At 41.9% G+C, this 19,359-nt stretch overlaps 1 protein-coding gene across 6 annotated transcripts in view; it reads right to left on the bottom strand.

Annotated features, from left to right (window-relative positions):
* NCOA5 (nuclear receptor coactivator 5) overlaps positions 1–10,565 on the bottom strand; it is a 30,231-nt gene extending 19,666 nt beyond the window's left edge. For 3 of the 6 annotated variants that reach the window (XM_070589327.1, XM_008521645.2, XM_070589326.1), the window contains exon 1: positions 10,426–10,565. The gene's annotated coding sequence lies outside the window, so the exon portion shown is untranslated. The remainder of the gene's footprint in view (positions 1–10,425) is intronic. The other 3 variants (XM_070589329.1, XM_070589330.1, XM_070589328.1) reach the window with 1 other exon arrangement.
* Positions 10,566–19,359: the final 8,794 nt, after the last annotated feature.

Consider the following 19,359-nt stretch of genomic DNA (forward strand, 5'->3'; position numbering starts at 1 on the left):
AAGTCAGAAGTCTCTCTCTATTATGTCTAGGAGAAGAATGCCTTTTGACAAAGGTCAAAAGGTAAAATAAGTCGAAATAGAGAAGTATAGTCTACATAAATTGCCTCCTACTTTTTCAATTAAGCAGACAGAAGCTATAATCCCTCTCTTGTTAAAAATTCAGGAAATATCTTCTATATAGGACTTGGCCAGTAGTATCTGACCATGGCTTTGATACTGCACCTGGCACCTGCACAATTTACAACTCTTAAAGTTCACTAACATCTGAATTACATATTACATAATGATAAGCCTTACAGGGAGCATCTAGTTCTTTTAAATGTAACTGTGAAGAACATCAGCTCAGGTTTACAAGGGCCTACCGACCTAGTCTGCTCACTTACTCTGTACTGCCTGCTAATACCGGGTGACTATGATTCAGAGAGAAATGTAATGTCTTTGATCATTTAAGTAGTTTTCAAAGTATCTCTGGAATACACTGGGAATGGTGGTGGTGTCAAGATTTATTTTAAACAAGCACCATATCTCCCAGTAGGATTCCATATATTAACACATGGTCTGGTGAATAAAGAAAACTCTAAACATTGACTTGACCTGGCAAACATCTAGGTGAGAACACAGAACTTATGGTACTACTTTAACTGGTAAGTTTCTACTAATGCTATATAATTTGCTCTCATCATATGAAAAAGATTATTTATATTGTATAATTATACCCAGTTCTGTGAGTGCCTACATATAGGACTGGGGAGACCAAAGCAGTCATGTATTATAAACCTTCGGGGCAAATCCAGTTCTGGTTAGAATGAAGGTAAATATTTTACTTTGAAGTTGGTGAACTTTTTTTGCAATTACTTGAAAGATTGTTTAAACATTCAAGATATCGTCAAACCATTTTGATTGTAATTTGCCTCCTAGTATCTATTTCCATTGAGTAGTCCAAAACAACTATATTTAGATGGTATGGCTTATGTTACTTACGCAAAAAAGAGAACTCTCAGACCATTTTCTTAATTTTGGGAGTCAGCCAACTTTTAGTGTGGTATGTCAAGTGTTTGTTTATTTGCCCCACTTAACAGTTCCTCAGACCTCCATCTTGGTGAGACATGGAGAAAATGAGACCTGAAAATTTTGATAGTTTCATTCCTATCCAAGAGGACTGCTCAGGTTAGGGTAGGGCTGGGGAGGTTTCCAGTGAGAGTTATAAAAACAAAACTATCACCACCACTAATCACCATATCCAAAAAATCCTAACATATGTGCACACAGAACTTCTGGAAAACCTACGAGTTTAGAAACACAGGAAGAACAGAGAAGCTACCAAAAGCACAAATAACTTCAGGGAGATGATCACAGTACAGCAAAGATTTAGAGTCAAGGTGAAAAACTTTTGCCCCATCCCAATTTTTTGTCACACAATTTGAAAACCCATCAATTGGAGTTTGAAGGTTCATTTGAACAAGTTTCTCTTTGAAAATGCAAACATTGGGACTGGTAAATGGGGCTTATGTATTAACTAGTTCCTAAATCCTTACAAAGATATATACTCCACACCAAGGAAACAGAAATAACGTTACTATAAAGGAAAAGAGAAAAAAGATGGAAAGACAATTTGGGGACCTTTCTGGACATTACATGGGGAACCAAAATTGGAATTTAATTGAAAAGAGGGCAGTGGCAACTTGGGAGTCTCCAAGGAGAGGTGGAATGCCTCTGCTGCATAGAAAAGGTAAGAAATGGTGCTTCTTTCTTCTCTTGTTATATTTTATCCTTGCCAAATGCCCTAAGACCAAAAGTCAGTCTTTTAGCATCTCTTCCACCTCAGCTTGCTTGGTACTTCTATACTAGCAATGTGAATGCCATTCAAGATCATTATCACCACCTTGTGCTTAACCTTGGCCTGAATATGTATAATTTCCATCTGGTCTTCTGAAAACAGTTAAAAGCACTTCTCCAGTAAGGATTTTTAGACAAGGAAAACAGCACCAACTGAAGGGATTTACATAAAAGGAAAAATGGAGAAAACAACCCCAGAAAACATGTTATGCAGGAAGTGGCAGAGCTGTTTTAAATCACGCAAGAATGGGGTTGAGAACTCCCCAAGAAAGACACAATGCCTAATCTACAATTTTACTTCAGACTAATGTAGCAGAGTTCACACAATGATCCTTGGATAATGCTATAAATAAAAACGCATGTTTCATTCACAGCACCAAGAACTGCTTTGCTCTATTTTTTAATTGTACCATCACAAAACAACTCTTTTCACCTTAAAATCAATTTTTATACTTCACGGGCTATTACAATGGAAAACAATGAGGATTACTCTAAACAAGTGCCATATGAACCACAGTACTTAGTGACAGTACCACCAGTGGCTGCTGAAAGAACCCAGAAACCTACACAATTTCAGTAAGTGATTACAAACATGAAATAAAATTCCCCGAAAGGTTTAACTGAAAATCAACTAATAATCAGGAATTACTAATTGGAAATGCATGGCGATAAAGATAATGCCACTTGGAAAACCACAGTGACAAGACAGCGGATATCATATATTAAACTCTCCATATTGGGAGAGGAAAGGACAGGACTTCTCACTTAAAATTATATATACAAAGATGACTTTGATGGTATTCTGTAACATCAAGGATATTATAACGAGTTATACTGTAATGAATAAGGGATAACAGAATGCTCTGCTTGCTGTTTCTAAATGAAGCTTTTAAGCTCACTTTGAAAACTATGCATTCCCTCATATTTGATTATCTCCTTCATTCTCTAATTAAAATAATTATTATATCTTTAACTGTATTAGAATATTATTCCTTGGAACAGGAATGGGAGAAACAATGATAGCTTATATTTACAGACTGCTTACTCTGTCCCAGAGCCTGTACTAAGAACATTACGTACAGGATCTCATTCAATCCTTTCTACAACTCTTGGAGTTAAGTACTATTATGATCTCTATTTTGTGAATGAGGAAATCTGAAGTTTAGCGAAATTAAGTGACTTATCTGAGGTCACCAGATGATCAGGAGGCAGGGCTAGAACTCAAACCCAGGTCTGTCTGACACCAAAGTGCTTAAACAGTATACAATGCTGCCTCCACAACAGAGAGCGGAAAGACATGGCTTTCATTTTGAACACTCTTGCTAGCACTCCCTGATCAAACGCTGATGGAACCTGGGAAAGGCCCTGTCTGTGTTCACCACCTCAAAGTTTAAGTGCCCCGGACACTCAACAGGGTAGAACCTAGTTATTCAGTCACCACTTCAATTTCTATCACCTCAAACTACAGTGTTTCTGGCTTTTGCTACTGATATTCCATTCACTTCAACTCCTCAGACAAAAATTCTGTCAACATTTAGTGTCTTCCCCTTTTTACTTCTTTTGAAGAGAAAGCTTGGCTTGGGTCAGCAAGTCTTGAGTTTTAGTCCTACTTTGGGGGGGCGGGGGATTTAGTCAAGTCACCTGAATTCTCTGAACCTGATAACATGGATATTCTGTTAGTTATGTTGATTCAAAGAATAAATAAATAAATAAGAGAAAACACTCACTAATTTGGATTCACAAAGGTTAAGCTAATCTAAGCCTGAGCCAAAAAACTTAAAATACAGGTTTAGGGGCTGGCGCAGTGGTTAAGTTTGTACATTCCGATTCTCGGCGGCCCGGGGTTTGCTGGTTCAGATCCCAGATGTGGACATGGGACCACTTGGCAAAAGCCGTGCTGTGGTAGGCGTCCCATGTATAAAGTAGAGGAAGATGGGGGTGGATGTTAGCTCAGGGCCAGTCTTCCTCAGAAAATAGGAGGATTTGCAGTAGTTAGGGCTAATCTTCCTCAAAAAATAAATAAAATAAAATAAAATATAGGTTTATTCAAAACAGCAAAATTTCAACTAAACTGTATGAGCAGATAGCCTTAGAGCAGTAAATTAATAAACGTGAAAAGAATAGTTTATAATCAATACACCAAACGCTTCTATGTCCACTACGTGTCACGATCTGTACCAGGCCTTAGACACATGGAAATAACAAGGCTAAAGCCTCTGCCTTAAAGGAGTTCACTGTTTGATAAAAGAGAGAGCCACACGCACACAGATAATCACGATATAATCTAAAGTGGGATTATGGCAGAGATAATGAAGGCCTAACTTTGTGTGTGTGTGTGGCAGGGGAGAGGAGTGGAGCAGAGAGGAGCCTGGGAAGAATAGGGGGCAGAGGGAAGATGCAGGAGGCAGGGAAGGTCTAAAAGTAATGTTTAAACTGAGTCTTGAAGGATGAGCAGGAGTTTACCAGAAAAAGAGAAGTCATTCCAGCACATGGAAAGGTAAAGGAATGGTGTGAAGGACCTAATAAGTTAGAAACATTACAGGAAGTTCAGTGTAGGGAATGGGGGGATAAGAGGAAGAAAAAAGAGAAGAATTACAGATGCAAGCCAGAGTTAGACTAGATGGAAAAAAATTCTGCTATGGAAAAGGAACAAATTGGTGGCAAGAGGGCCTGTTAGAAGGCTATGAACTGAATTACCGTAAACAGAGTTTCAGTGAAGCGAAATTAACGAAGGCTTACTGTATGTCTATTACCCAAAAAAGGAGAGAAGGAGAATATAAACCTAAGACATTCAAAATATTGCCCATTATAGAAATGTTCTTTAAGGATCATTGGTTTGACGCTGAAGGAAACAGGTGGAAGAAAAATATTTAAAGGGTTATGATTTTACCTTCAATAAAGGGATATAAAATGAACTGACGGCCAGAGGAGTCAGTATTAACAGCCAACAATCTACTAGTTCAATTCACTGTTTAGGAAGAAACAGACAATAAATTACCCTTCCTTATTTTTTTCTAATATCTTTCTAAAAAAAATTTTGTGGTAAAAAACATGTAACGTACAACTTATATCGCCGTAATGTACAATTTATATCGTTGTAACCATTTTTAAGTGCACAGTTCAGTAGTGTTAAGTATGCTCATATTGTTGTGCAACAGATTGCCATAACTTTTTCATTTTGCCAGACTAAAACTCTCTATACCCAATTAAACAACTCCCCATTCTCCCTCCTCATTTATAGATACATATTTTTTCACTCTCCATATCACAGTTGTTTTTCTTTTTTTTTTGAGGAAGATTAGCCCTGAGCTAACTACTGCCAATCCTCCTCTTTTTGCTGAGGAAGACTGGCCCTGAGCTAACAACCGTGCCCATCTTCCTCTACTTTCTATGTGGGACGCCTGTCACAGCATGGCTTGCCAAGCGGTGCCATGTCCGTACCCGGGATCTGGACTGGTGAACCCCCGGCTGCCTAAGCGGAATGTGCGACCTTAACTGCTGCGCCACCGGGCCGGCCCAACATCATCGCAGTTCTTTAATGAAGATATATCAGCACCGCCTGAGAAGACGGTTAAAAATCAGATTCCTAGTCTCAGTCTCAAACTTAGAATCCGAGGGTGAAGCCTAGGAATCTGTATTTTAACAAGTTTCTCAGGTGATTCTTGGCAGGTATTTGAGAACTACTACTCTTATCTATTTACTCCTTTAGCTTATACATAACATATATGTAGGTCTTCCATTTAGAAACCCCTCTAAACTCCTGTGTTCAAGAGGAAATAACTCATAATTTGTTACAAAGAAAGTGTCATTATAATGGCTAAAATCTGTAAAAATATAATCCCTGAAAACAGTACAGAAAGTATAACCACATGGCTACCGCCAAAGGCAATGGACTCATCAAGCCAAGTTTCCATAGTGCTAAAGCTAACAACAGGAAGATCTGATTACAAGGTCAGTGTCCCCCCTCTGCCTCCCAAGGAGGAGTACGCAGTCCATCACTTCTCTTCAATTGCAGGTGATCGTTTAGAAAGTACCCTGAAAATTTAAGCTTCTTTTTCAAATTACCTAGTCATAAAATGGCAGGAAAAATATTAACCATGAGCTTGCCACTTTTTGATAGCAGGTTATCTTCTTCTTTGGCTAATAAAGGGCAAACCGCCAACTATAAAGTTCTCTCAAAGTTCTGCAAACTACAGCCGTCAGTATTGTTTGGCTGGCAGGGGCCAGGACATCCACTTCTTTTGAGGCATTTTGTTTTCTTATCGAAATGCAACTCTTTGCAAAAAGAGAAAAATGGCTGCACATGCAATTTCACGTCCAAACCACTAAAAGCAAAGAGGAGCATATCTAAAGTTAAGAAGCAGACCACAGAATCTTGGTAGGTCTGCTTTCTTTGTTCTCAAGAAGGTGAAAGCATCATGGTGATGTGAATGGAAGGAATTAAAATATTGAGAACCCCACAGATATTCTAACTATTCCTACCTTGAGCTCAAACTATAAAGCTCAAAACATTTTATAGTTAAATTAAGGTCTTGCTTAAAATGAACCCATTAACGTAAACCCAACCATAAACTAGAGTAGTCAATTCCTATTAGTAACCTGGGATAGGAATAGATTAGTACTAGGATCTGCTTCAACCTTCTATTTCCAGTGAAAACTCATTTTCTAAAGTCCTAAATCGGGGTCCTCATAACTTTAATGTACATAAAAACTGCAGGGCTGGTTTCTCAAAGGCAGATTCTCTAGCTGCCCGCCCCTCCAGAGACCCATCAGTTGGGAGTGGTGAGCTGCACCCAAGGATCTGTATTTCCAACAAGCGACCAGTGACTAGTGACTCTGATGCTGTCCTAATGTAAGTTTTCCAAAGGCAGCAAAAGGTTCAGTTATACATTTATACTCCTAAGTTTTAAAAGTGAATGAAAATCATGTTTTTCCTATTTTATGCTTTTTGGATATCAAAAATAATTTCTGAAGAGATAAAAAATAAACTTGTATCATCTCTGATCCTAAATACATGTTACTACTATTTCAACTCCAAATGCATAATTAACTATACTCACTCAAATCCAAATTACTTCTAATTCGAAGTTCTCCAAAACTTGCCCCCTAGCTGCAGGATCAACCAACCTTCAGTAACTCAATCATTCCAGAACCAAACCAGGGGACCACTCAAGATATTTTACAGAGCTAAAGTTGTACAACACTCTGCTTTATAACTGTTCTCCAATGCAACTTAAGTTGCCCTGATCCTTGCCTAAAGTCATCGGTCTTTATATAGGTCAACAATAATGTTGTTTTGAACATGAAACAAAGGAAAAAGAGTCTTATGGTTTGGAAAAGTTCTGATTCTTTGAGGGGAATTATTTTCTTAACATAAAAGTAATTGGTCCAATTGTCTTATTATCTCTTATTTTTTTAGTGATAGGATAAAGAATGAAAATGACCGTCCCTATAAATATTCATATCTGGTGGCAATAAAACCACCATTTAAAAAGCAGCAGGCATGCTGGTATTATATATTTAGCTGTCAGTATACTTCATATTTCCCTAATGAGCTGTTGCTTCAGACAGTGGCCTTACCCTGATCCTTTCATTAATGCCTCTCATTAATGAGAGTTAACAGAGGGTAATTTTCTGTTGGTCACTGCCCTTTTAACTTCTTCATTGCTTACTTTAACTTTGCTTAAGCTGAGCAGTCTACAGACAAATGTGTATGCTGTTCACAGGACAAATCTTTTGGCACAAAAAAGCTGTCAGAGCTTTAAAAGCACTGGTCTCAAAGACACATGGCAATCACTACTAAACCACGACGTACAGAGAGGAAAAAGAGTGTAGCAGAAAGAGCAGACAGTTTGGGGTAAGACTAGTACTTCAAGTTGTTCATGGGAGGATAGTGAGAGAAAGGCATCATATCTTCCTCTCTTGGACATCCACATTGCAGATGTTTAGTATGTTAAAGCCTCTGAGAAATTCTGGAGTAAGGACATCAATTTACCTCAACATTTCCAAATTTTGCTTGACCACGTAATCTTTTATCTTCAATAACATCTTGACTATGTTCTACTAAATACTAATTTGGGCAAGAAATCTAACGTCTCTGAGCCATTGTTTTCTCACATGCAAAAAAGATATAATAATACCAGTCTCTCTATCTCACAAGATGATTAGCAGGAGCAAATGAGTCGGTATTTGTAAACCTGCTTTGTAAACCGCACAGACTGCCAGGTGCTTGTTATCACTACCACAAACAGCAATAGGACAACAGTCCCTTTAGGAATAGATGTTTCATTCTTCATGTGGGGAGTCAAAAACAAAGAAACAATGTAACCTACAGGGAATAAAATATCAAATAGATTTCCTCCAAAGGTGTTCATTCTTAAAAGCACAAATGAATTCCAATAATTCCGCCGGTACTAACAAGCCACGCAAAGGCACTGCCATCTGCAGGCCAGAGAGAAAGAACGCCTGCAATGGTAATTTAAAATGAAGTTGCAAACCACCAGGCACTCCTTCTCCTCAGACTTCTATTGCCTTTCCAAGAGACGTTTATTTTTAGCTTTTGAACACTGGTAGATGAGGTTCCATTTGCTGAAATTCAGAAAGTGAAGAGTAAAATGAAATTCTCGTTTCTTCTCTAGAACTGCCGCTTAGAAATGTGAAGAAAATTACCTGAGCCTTGTCTAGGTTCCACATTGTGCTCAGACCAAAGTAGCTCCAAGGAATATGGATTTTTTTACACAGCCTTTGAGGAAAAAAACCTTTGCATGGCCTGAGCTAATTTTTCCAAGTTTCCTTTCGATGAATTAAAGTAAAACTGCTCCCTCACACACAAAAGCAGAGTTTATGAGCAGACTACAAATAGACTGTTAACTTAAAAAGGAAACCTCCTCTAAACCTGTGGTGTTCACAGGCACGCGGCATTGAGCAACCTGCACCTAGAAAAATTCCTTCCAATGGGCCTTGCAATATGGTTTCTCCAGCACACTCTACAAAAACATTCACCGTTTCCATGTTTCAGGATAAAGACTGTCAGAGGTTTCAAAGAATATCTGCAGGGTGACAGATGAGCTAAAGGGCAAAGAAACCAGGATGAAGAAAGGAACTCATGTTAACAAATAGCCAAGTGATGATCTCCAATACAAATCGCAGATGTGTACTGCTTGGGCTTTACAAAGGCAAAGCGTGTATTTGTAAATAAAGCCCAAAATGCAAAGCTTGGAAACGTCAACACAAAAAAAAAGTTAGTTTTCACACCCAGACAGACTCATGCAGAAAACATTAAATCTAGAGTTGTCAAAATCCAAATCTGCTCCATCGGCGTTTGCAGAAACATCTTTGAACGGTGGGGCTGCTGGCACAACGCTACAGGGAAACCGAGGCGGCACACCGGGCGCCCCTGGGCAGACAGCTCCTGCAGTCCCGAGACCACCCCTTGTGTGTCAACAGTGAGATCAGTTTACAACGATGAAGCTTATACCATTGTCACCCCCCAAGATCCTGGGGCATTTCATGGAAGGTGCCATGCCTCAGGGGAAAATTCTGCGCACAGAGCTAAAGCCACAAGACCACAATGAACCCCATATTCCTGGGGCAGCGTTTCCCAAAGCGTGGAACGCAGAATAATTTCAGGAGGAACGAGGACGCACTGTTTATTTTAATTGACAGGTATTTATTTTTTTTTTTTTACGAGTATTAGAAAAATAACTGGCTTTCCATTATACGGTTTGTGGTTTACGTTTCCACTTTAAACAAACGTATTTAAGAAGAAGAAAAAGAGTCGGTTTAAAGGAAAAAAAAATTAACATTTGGCAAACAGCAGTACAGAGGGTACACGGACGTGAGGGTGCAACGCGAGAGACTGAAATTTGGGAAACGTCGTCCTAAAAAACGCCCCAGGCGGGATGTCCGGGCGCGGGGAGGGCCCCGGGCCTGGAGACGGGAGAGCCAGCAGGCTGGGGCGCTGTCTCCATCGCCGATTTCCGGGTTAACCTCGGGCACGGTTCCTCTCCCCGTTCTCCGGGCCCGGGGTCCGCGTTATAAAATGGGTGGGGGTGTCACATGACAACGAGACGTCTCGAGGATGCTGTCAAGGGGCCGCGAGGCGGCGGCGACGGGGACGGCGCTGGGTTCGCGCACGGCGCTGCCCGCCCCGGAGAACGCCCGGGAGGCGGGCCGCCGCAGCCCGGGTTCGAATCCCGACTGCGCCACCGAGTCGCTGAGGACCCGCGGGCGCGCGACGCCACCACTCCGAGAAGGGGCGCGGGGTGTGCAGCCCTACCCTACAACAAGCCTGCAGGGCTACTGCCGCCGGTCCGCGCACAGTCAGGCGGCTGCGGCGCGCCGCCGCCGCACCGAGCCCGTCACCGGCCGCCCGGGCTGGCCGCGCCCGGGCCGGACGGGAGCCAGCGGAGGCCGCGCCCCGCACCGGGCATGCGCAGCCCCGCGCGCACCCGGAGACGAGCCCGAGGCCGCGGCCGCGCGTCCAGCGGGCCCTCCCGCCTCAGCCTCCCCATCCGGCCCGGGCCCCCCTCAACCGCCTGCCCGTCAGCTCTGCGCCTCGGCGGACGGCCACCGCTTCCCGGCACTCACCGCTACCAGGGCGGCGGGCTCCCGGCCGCTCCTTCGCCTCAGGCCCGCCGCTGCCGCCTCCGCCTCAGCCCACCTGCCCGCCGTAGGACAAAGGCGCCACCAACCGACCGGCGCGGGCACGAGGCAATGGCGGCCGGGGCGGAGAGTGGGGGCCAGAGGGCGCGCACGCAGCGGCAGGCGCGGCAATGTCGCAAGGGCGTGCGGGTTTACGGCAGGGCTGAGTTGGGGCGTCGATCTCCTTAGCAATGAAGGCGGAGAAGTGGGTCTCGGGCGGCGGTTGAGAACGCGAGGGGTTGCCTAGTAACGGCGTCCCTGGCTGAGGATGGGTCCCGGGCCTGGTCCCCGCACCCCGAAGGATTTTGCCTTTCCTCTGATTTTCAGAGCGCCTTCCTTCCTCTTTAACTGTAGAAATACATCACTTAAAGCCTACTTTGATTTACTCTTGCATAAAACTAAAGAAAAAGCAAAACACGTGTAGATGTGTGTACTGGAGAACAGTATATGTATCCCCGTAAGCTCCGGACGGCAAGGAACAAAGAAAGCAGAGAGGTAGAGAAAATGCTTTATTCAAATTTACATTTAAACAGGCTGTATACCCTATCAGTTTCACTGACAAGAGCAAAAGGCTTCCAGTGATAGAGTCACAGGTTCTTCTTGAGTTATTTATTTCTTCCTGGAATATTCGTTCAATGTCAAAAATAAATTTCCCAAGATGTAACTGTTGACCATGAAGCACGTAAAATGTTGTACTATTGTTCGTTTAATCTACAGGATATGTTTGTTGCAAGGAATGGAATTTCCTCATGCAATTGTAAATACACTCTATTAATCATGATTATTGCTATATGAATCAGGTGGGCTCTTTTATTAGTTAGGAAATGCCTCAGATCACAAGGGGTCTTAGTTTTTCTCCTTGTGAGTAGTGCATGCACAGTAAAAATGTGGCCGTGGGGGCCAGCCCCGTGGCACAGCGGTTAAGTTGCATGTTCTGCTTCTCAGTGGCTTGGGGTTCGCAGGTTCGGATCCAGGGTGCAGGTATGGCACTGCTTGGCACACCATGCTGTGGTAGGCGTCCTACATAGAAAGTGGAGGAAGATGGACACGGATGTTAGCTCAGGGCCAGGCTTCCTCAGCAAAAAAGAGGAGGATTGGCAGTGGTTAGCTCAGGGCTAATCTTCCTCAAAAAAAAAAAATGTGGCTGTGGAATTTGAGCACTATGACAAGTCAGATTGCTTTGACACTTACTCATGTGCTCACTCCACTCATTTACTCACTGAATGTTTATTATACACCTGCATGGTGGCCATATAATTTATTATACATCTACTTGCTAGGCACTTTCATGAGCAAATGCAGACCCATCTCTGCTCTCTTGGAGATTACTGTCTAGTGGAGAGAACTGGGCAAATAACCACACCTGACTGTGTAATTGCAAACAGGTAAATAGTTGAAGGAAAGAAACAGGGATGTACTCTACTGTTGTTTGTCTCCTTGTGAATAGTTCATGGTGCCCAATGCTTCTGAGTAGATAAGCTTGGCCTTCAGATCCTTACCATAATTCATCATGGCACCTGGGAAAATGGAAGCTGAGTGGTTTTTCCCGTCTCTGCTGAGAGCTCCTGGAGGCCAATAGGGGCTTGTACTCCTAGAGATTTTTCCTTTACTTTTTCCCAGGTTGTTCACTCACTCTAGCTGAGAAGTCTCAGGATTTTGTAGATTCACCTACTTTGCTGTTATCCTTTTGTGGGGCAGGTTAAGAACCACACTTGACTCGGTTCAGAATCTTCTGTTTCTTTCCTTGGTTAACTTTTTTTGATGCTGAGGCCATAAAGTTGTACCCTTTCATTGTTTGGTTGAATTGATTAATTCTCTTCATTAATTTTTTGTATCTTTTACCTTAATTTATTATTATTATTTTTTGGTTAGATATACAAGGACAGAGATTCTGTGACCTGACTTTGTCTTGCTATCTTTACTCACTCAGAAATTTCACATTATCTCATTTACTCTTCACAACAACCCCATGAGATAGGTACTATATAACTTAAACTTTAAAAATTCCTTAACATTTCAAATATACATTAAAATACATAAAATAATATAATACATACCTTTCTACTCACTACTAAGACTCTCCTCCTATCTTCTTCCCCTCCCTTCCTGGAGATAATCGCACTCCTGAAATACATTCCCATGTAAATATATATATATGTGTGTGTGTGAGTGTTTTTTAAGGAATCGCCCTGAGCTAACATCTGTAGCCAATCCTCCGTTTTTTCTTTCCTTCTCTCCAAAGCCCCAGTGCATGGTTGTATATCCCAGTTGTAAGTCCTTCTAGTTCTTCTATGTGAGCTGCCGCCACAGCATGGCTGCTGGCAGATTAGCGGTGCGGTTCTGTGACTGAGAAATGAACCCGGGCTGCAGGGGTGAGAGTGTGGAACTTTAACCACTAGACCATTGGGGTTGGCTCTCCTATGTATATTTTCTACTTTTATTATAAAGGTATATATATGTATGTATACAATTATATATATACATACATATATATGTTTAATGTATTTAGATATATGTTATGTATCCTTTTACAACTTGGTTTTATTTTTTTAACTCTACTAGATTTTCAAGATTTAACTGTATTTAAACATATAATTAGTTTAATGGTTCTCAAAGTATGGTCCCTAGACCAGCAAGCAGCATGAGGAACACTGAGAACTTGTTAGAGATGCAAAATTTCAGCCCCACCCGACTCATTGAATCAGAAACTGTAGGGGTAGGGCCCAGCAATTTGTCCTTTACCAAGCCCTACTGGTGATTCTGATGTGTTGTAAAGCCTGAGAAAGACTGCTCTAATTTGTTCATTTTATTTGCTGTATAGTATTTTATTGCATGAATCAGCTACAATTTAGGTATCTGTACTAAGGAACAGTTAGATTTTTTTCTGTTACAAAGAGTACTGCACTGAACACATTAGTACGTATCTCCTTGGGCACACATGTCAGAGTTTTCTAGGATACACACTTAGGAGTGGAAGTGCTGACTTTGTCATGTGTCACATGTTGAATTTTAGGAAGTTTAGTCAGATTGCTCTCCAAAGAAGTATTAATGTATACTCCTGCCAGCAATGTACAAATATCATTTCTAGATATCCTTGCCAACTTTTGATTTTTTCTGACTTTATTCATTTATTTATTTTTGCTTACGTCTGTAGGCATACAATGATATTTTTGTTGTTTTAGGTTTAATTTTCCTGAATTTAGTGATATCGAGCTTCTTATCGGCTATCCAGTTTTCTTCCTTTGTGAATTGCCTGTTGATATTTCTGGACCATTTTTTTACTGGGTTTATCTATATTTTTCTTATTGCTTCATAGGGCTTACTTACATATTTTGGATACTGATCTCATGTCAGGTTTAGGTCTTCTCTCTGTGGTTTGTCGTTTTACTTTGTTAATGGTGTCTTGTCATTCAAAAGTTTTACATTTTCATGTAGTCATGTGTTTCCACCTTTCCCTTTATGGTTTGTAGCATTCTGAGTCTTGTTTAAGAATTCCTTCTGTTTCCTAGTGTCACTTAGATAGTCTCCTTGGTAAATACTATTTTTACGTCAGTTTTAATGGTGAGTCAGTTAAAGCACAGAGAGCTTACATGACACAGAGCCCTGGAGGTGAATTGCTTGGACTCTTGACCCTGGGGTTGCACTGCACTCCGCAGTTTAGGAACGTCTTGCCATCCTCCTCTGCTAGTTGTCTCGCGAGAACACTTCTCAGCCTTTTTCTGCAGACGTAGAGGATGTGCTGAGCTCAGACAGGCTCCAGGTTAAGTGCAATTCTTATTTACTACATAATGAAGAACTCTGACTCTAGACTTCAGGATTTTAAAAAATATTTTTAATAATTTTGCATTTACAGAAAAGTTACAAAAAAGAGTACAAAGAATTCCTTCGCCCAGACTCTCCAAATGTTGAAGCGTTTTACTTTACTTGCTTTGTAACTCTCTCTGTCTCTCTGCACCTCTGTCTTTCTCTGTCTTATCTACTCTATAAGCCTTATTTGAATTTCACCAATTGTCCCACTAGTGTTCTTTAGAGCAAAAGAAATAATTTTTTTTTTCTGGTCTGGAATCCAGTCTAGGGTTACATGTAGCCTTTGGTTTTCAGTCCCTTTGGTCTTTAATCTGCAACAGTTCTTCAGTCTTTCTTTGTCTTTCCTGACCTTGACATTTTTGAAGAGTACAGACCATTTATTTTATAGAACGTCCCTCATTTGGGCTTGTCTGACTTTTATTCATTGCTAGATTCAGGTTGTACGTTTTTGGCAGGAATACACAGAAGCGATTCTGTGTCCTCAGCCAGTAATTTTTTTTTTTTTACTAAAACTCTCTACAATATTGCATGCATAAATGCATTTTTCCAGGCAAAGAGATTAATGTCTCTTATTTCCCATTCACATGACCTAATAAAGGCCAAGAAATTCTTCATTTCTCCAAACTGGTCTTGGTGGGAGTCCTCAGCCAATAGGACCATCTGAGAGAGGCGAGGAAAGAGGCATTGAGAGTGGGGGCAGATGGGCCTGTAGCATGACTTCACAGGCTTCACAACCCCCACAGGACCTGCCTATGCTGCTCTGGGGATTTACCCAGTGCGTCATGTAAACAGACCTCTGACGCGCCAACTTTCCTGGCTCAAGTCTATTAGGGGAATTTACCGTTTATGAAGTCTTTGCGGATCAGAACACAGGCTGTGGAGTCAGACTGGCCTACATTCACAGCTCTGCTCCACCACTTCCTAGCTGGGTGAGCTTGGGCTGGTTCCTTAACCTCCCCATGCCTCATTTTCTTCATCTGTAGAGTAAGAGTTGTACACACCTCATAAAGTCAGTATGAAGTAAGTTAAACGAAATGAGGTAGCATATATCATGCATAAAGCTCTTAGGATCAAGTTTGGCTCATCATGCAGGCTTGTTAGCTCGTAGATCTCATCCTCTCTAGGTTCATTTTATGACCCCATGGTTTGTGTCTTTCTATATGTTTGCTTGTGCTAATAGTTTGTTAGACCACCCCTGGAAAACAGAGGCCCTTGGGTTTTCATGGACTCCTCTGTTCACAGGTGGAATAAATGGAATAACTGTCGCTGGATGCTGATCCATAAGTCCTTGTCCCCCAGGACTTTGGGGTGGGGATGAAGGGACTTTATTATGATGATATTGAGTCCCTGGTGAGCCCCAACAGAGTTCGTGGCTCCTCAAATCAAGATTTGCCAACCAAGTGGATCAGAATGGGACTGCCACCCTTGGCAGGTTCTGTTGCATGTTGATCTTTCCCTGCAGTTGCTCAGGGAACTGCAGAACAGTCACCCTAAAGTCCCTGTCAATCATCAGGGAGCCCAGCCTCTATAACACACTGTTCATGTCAGTATAGCTCTGTACAACTGTGGCAATCAGAATAATGCCCCTCCCCCCCAAAATGTCCATGTCCTAATCTGGAACCTGTTAATATATTGCCTTGCATGGCAACAAGGACTTTGCAGATGTCCTTAAGGATTTTGAGATGGGGAGATAATCCTGGCTTATCCAGGTGGACCCAATGTAATAACAAGAGTCCTTATAAAGGGAAGATAAGAGGGTCAGAGTCAGAGAAGGAGATGTGATGATGGAAGTGGGGTTTGGGGAGAGGAGGGAGAGAGAAAGAAATTGAGAGAGAGAGAGAAAGAGCGAGAGAGAAGGAGAGATTGGAAGATGTCACTGTACTGTTGGCTTTGAAGATGGAGGTGGGGCCATAAGCCGAGGAATGCAGGTGATCTCTAGAAGCTGGAAAAGGCAAGAAAACAGATTTTCGCCTTGAACCTCCAGAAGGAACACAGTCTTACCCATTTTTGACTTTCGACTTTCCTCCCTCCAGAAAACTTAGTAAATACATATTTCCTTTTCTAATTTTACCATGGTTTATGTTTCCCCTTTTAATAACTAAATATTTAATCCAATTAAAATTGATTTTGGTGTATGATGTCACAGGTAGGTTAATTAGATTCCTTCTTTCTCCAAACTATCTCAACACCAAATAACACCGCCAAATCCATTTTTATATCTTTTATCCTATAACATTCTTTTCTACAGGAGGATTAAATTCAGGGATATTCATTATTTGCGTATATCTCTGTTTCTTTTTGGGACAATTCACACTGTTTCAATTATTGTTACTCTAGCTAGAATATAGTCGGTTATTTTATTTCCAGAGCCATGTGAAGTATACTTGTGAAAACATTTAAAGAGAATCCTCTTTGATGTAGGCAAGCGAATCTTGTTTGTGCTACTCAGGCGACCAGGGCAATCTGGTTAATGCCCCCCTTCATGTGAAGTTCTCAAAGGATCCATATCCTAATTTGCCTACATATACTGGGGTATAAAATTTAATATAAATATAATAATCATAAAAAAGTTAAGGATAATGTCAGTAGGACAGGTCAGCTGAGTTAATACTCGCTGTTTCCTGGAGATTCTGTTTCAGTGAGTCTAGGATAGAACTTGAGAATTCATTTCTTTTTTTTTGGAAAACCTCTCCCAAGTTTGCAAACCACTGGGCTGGGTAATTAAAATTGCAGAGATAACATACCTAAAAGCTATTTACCATGTTTCAGGGTCCCTCACAAATAACCCGAACTGAGAATGTTAAATCTCTCCAAGGAGGATTGAAACTGGATAACTGGCCAAGTCGGTAGAGACAGCACCTGAAGGATGAGTGCTCCAGACTCAAGTCTTAGTGATGGAGAGCAACCATTTTATTTTTGTTCATAGTTTCTGGGAATCAGGATTTCCGGAAGGGCTTGGTTGGACAGTTCTGGCTCAGAGTTAGTTAGACAGAGGCTGCAACTGGAGTAGCAGGGGGCTGGAGCAGTGGGAGGCTAGCAGGACATCTCTCTTTCTTTGCGTAGTTTCAGGGCCTCTCCACATGGGCTCACTGCATGGGTTAGCTTGGGCTTCCTCACAACATGGCGGCCTCAGAGCAGTTGTGCTGCTTATGTGGAGCTCGGGGCTCTGAGAGAGTAGCTGAAAGAACCAGGCAGGAGCTGTATTGGCTTCTATGACATAATCTTGGAAGTCACATAACCTCATAAGGCTGGCCAGATTCGAGGGGAGGGAACATAGACCCCACCTCTCGATGGGAGGAATAGCATGGTCCCACTGTAAGAAGAGTTTGTGGGTGGGACATACAGCTGTGGCCATCTTGGGGAAATACAGTCCACCATGAGTTATCCCCCACCCCCATATCCAGAGCATCACATCCTTTCCCCTAAATCCTTCTCAAATCTGTCCACTTCTCCACGTACCCCTGGCCACTGCCCTGTCCAAGCCATCATCACCCCTACCTTACCTCCAAACTAGACTCCTTGCTTCCACTTTTTCTTCCCTTTAGTTCTTTCTCTGCTACAGCTAGGGTGATATTTTTATATAACGAATCTGACTGTCACTCCCCATTCTCCTTAGGGTAATGATAACGCTGCCTTCCAGGCCCTGCAAGATCTGGAAACTTTTGGCCATCCAGCCTTATGTTATGCCACCATCCCCCTTGCTTTCCAACCTGCAACCCCACTGGTATTCTTTCAGGCGCTCCATTCACTGCCTTCTTGCCACCTCAGGACCTTTGTACCTCCCATTCCTTCTGCTTAAAATACTCTCCCAGCCCTCTTTCTACATCTCCATCCTCCCTTCTCTGCCACCTCTTTCATTAAGTCCTATACATCCTGAAGGTTTTAGTTTAAGTCACACCCCCCCTCCCAACTCAGAGTAGACAGATAGTATAGTGTGGGAGCTGGGAGCACAGACTATGGATTCACACTACTTGGGTCTGAATCCTGGCTCCATCATTTACTAGCTGTGTGACCTTGGGCATGTTACCTAACTTATCTGTGCCTCAGTTTCCTCCTTTGTAAAACAGAGGTAGTAATAGGACCTATCTCAAAGAATTGTTGTGAATATTGCCGAGTTAACACATCTAAAACACAACAGTGCCTGCCATATACTGCTCAATAAACACTAGCTGGTAGTAGTTTGTCAGCCTGTTGCACACTCATGTAAGGCTGTGCACTTCTGTCTTGAAATTACTTTTCCAATCAGAGGCCATGCAATGGGATGTGAGAAGAACTTTTGGGTTACCTTCTAATCTGACTTTGGACCCACAGCTGAGATTAAAGAGTGCTAAATATATTATAAAGCAGGGGCCCTTAACCTGGGTTCCTGAACTTGGATGGGAAAAACCTCCTTTATTTTCATTTACCTCTAACTGAAATCAAGCATTTCTTCAGCTATGAATGTAGGCAACAAAAAGTAGTGTTAGCGGAGCCTGCTACATTGTCTCAAATAGAAATCCCATGGGGTCGACCCGGTGGGGCAGCGGTTAAGTTCGCACATTCTGCTTTGGCGGCCCAGAGTTCGCCGGTTTGGACCCCGGGTGCAGACATGGCACTGCTTGGCAAGCCATGCTGTGGTAGGCGTCCCACATAGAAAGTGGAGGAAGATGGGCATGGATGTTAGCTCAGGGCCAGTCTTCCTCAGCAAAAAGAAGGGGATTGGCAGTAGTTAGCTCAAGGCTAATTTTCCTCAAAAAAAAGAAATTCCAGATATTTCATATCACAGTTGTTGCAGATGTCTTGAATTATTGTTTGCACTCATCATTGCTTTAAAATTATGGAAATTTTAGCCTTGCTACTAGATCTTATCATTTAATCCATTAATAAAAAAGCACATGCAGTGCAATATCACGCATTTGTCTTTTTAATATTTTGATGACCGTATTTCAATATAATTGGCTTTCTTTGTAATTCTGTTCTTCATATTTTATGCATTTACAAACATTTTTCTAGGAAGGGTCCATAGGCCTCTCCAGATGGTCAGAGGAGTCCACAATGCAAAAAAACTTCAGAATCCTGCTCTAAAGAAAGCCA

This window comes from Equus przewalskii, chromosome 21, assembly GCF_037783145.1.
Source record: "Equus przewalskii isolate Varuska chromosome 21, EquPr2, whole genome shotgun sequence".
In the NCBI taxonomy this organism is placed as follows: Eukaryota; Metazoa; Chordata; class Mammalia; order Perissodactyla; family Equidae; genus Equus; species Equus przewalskii.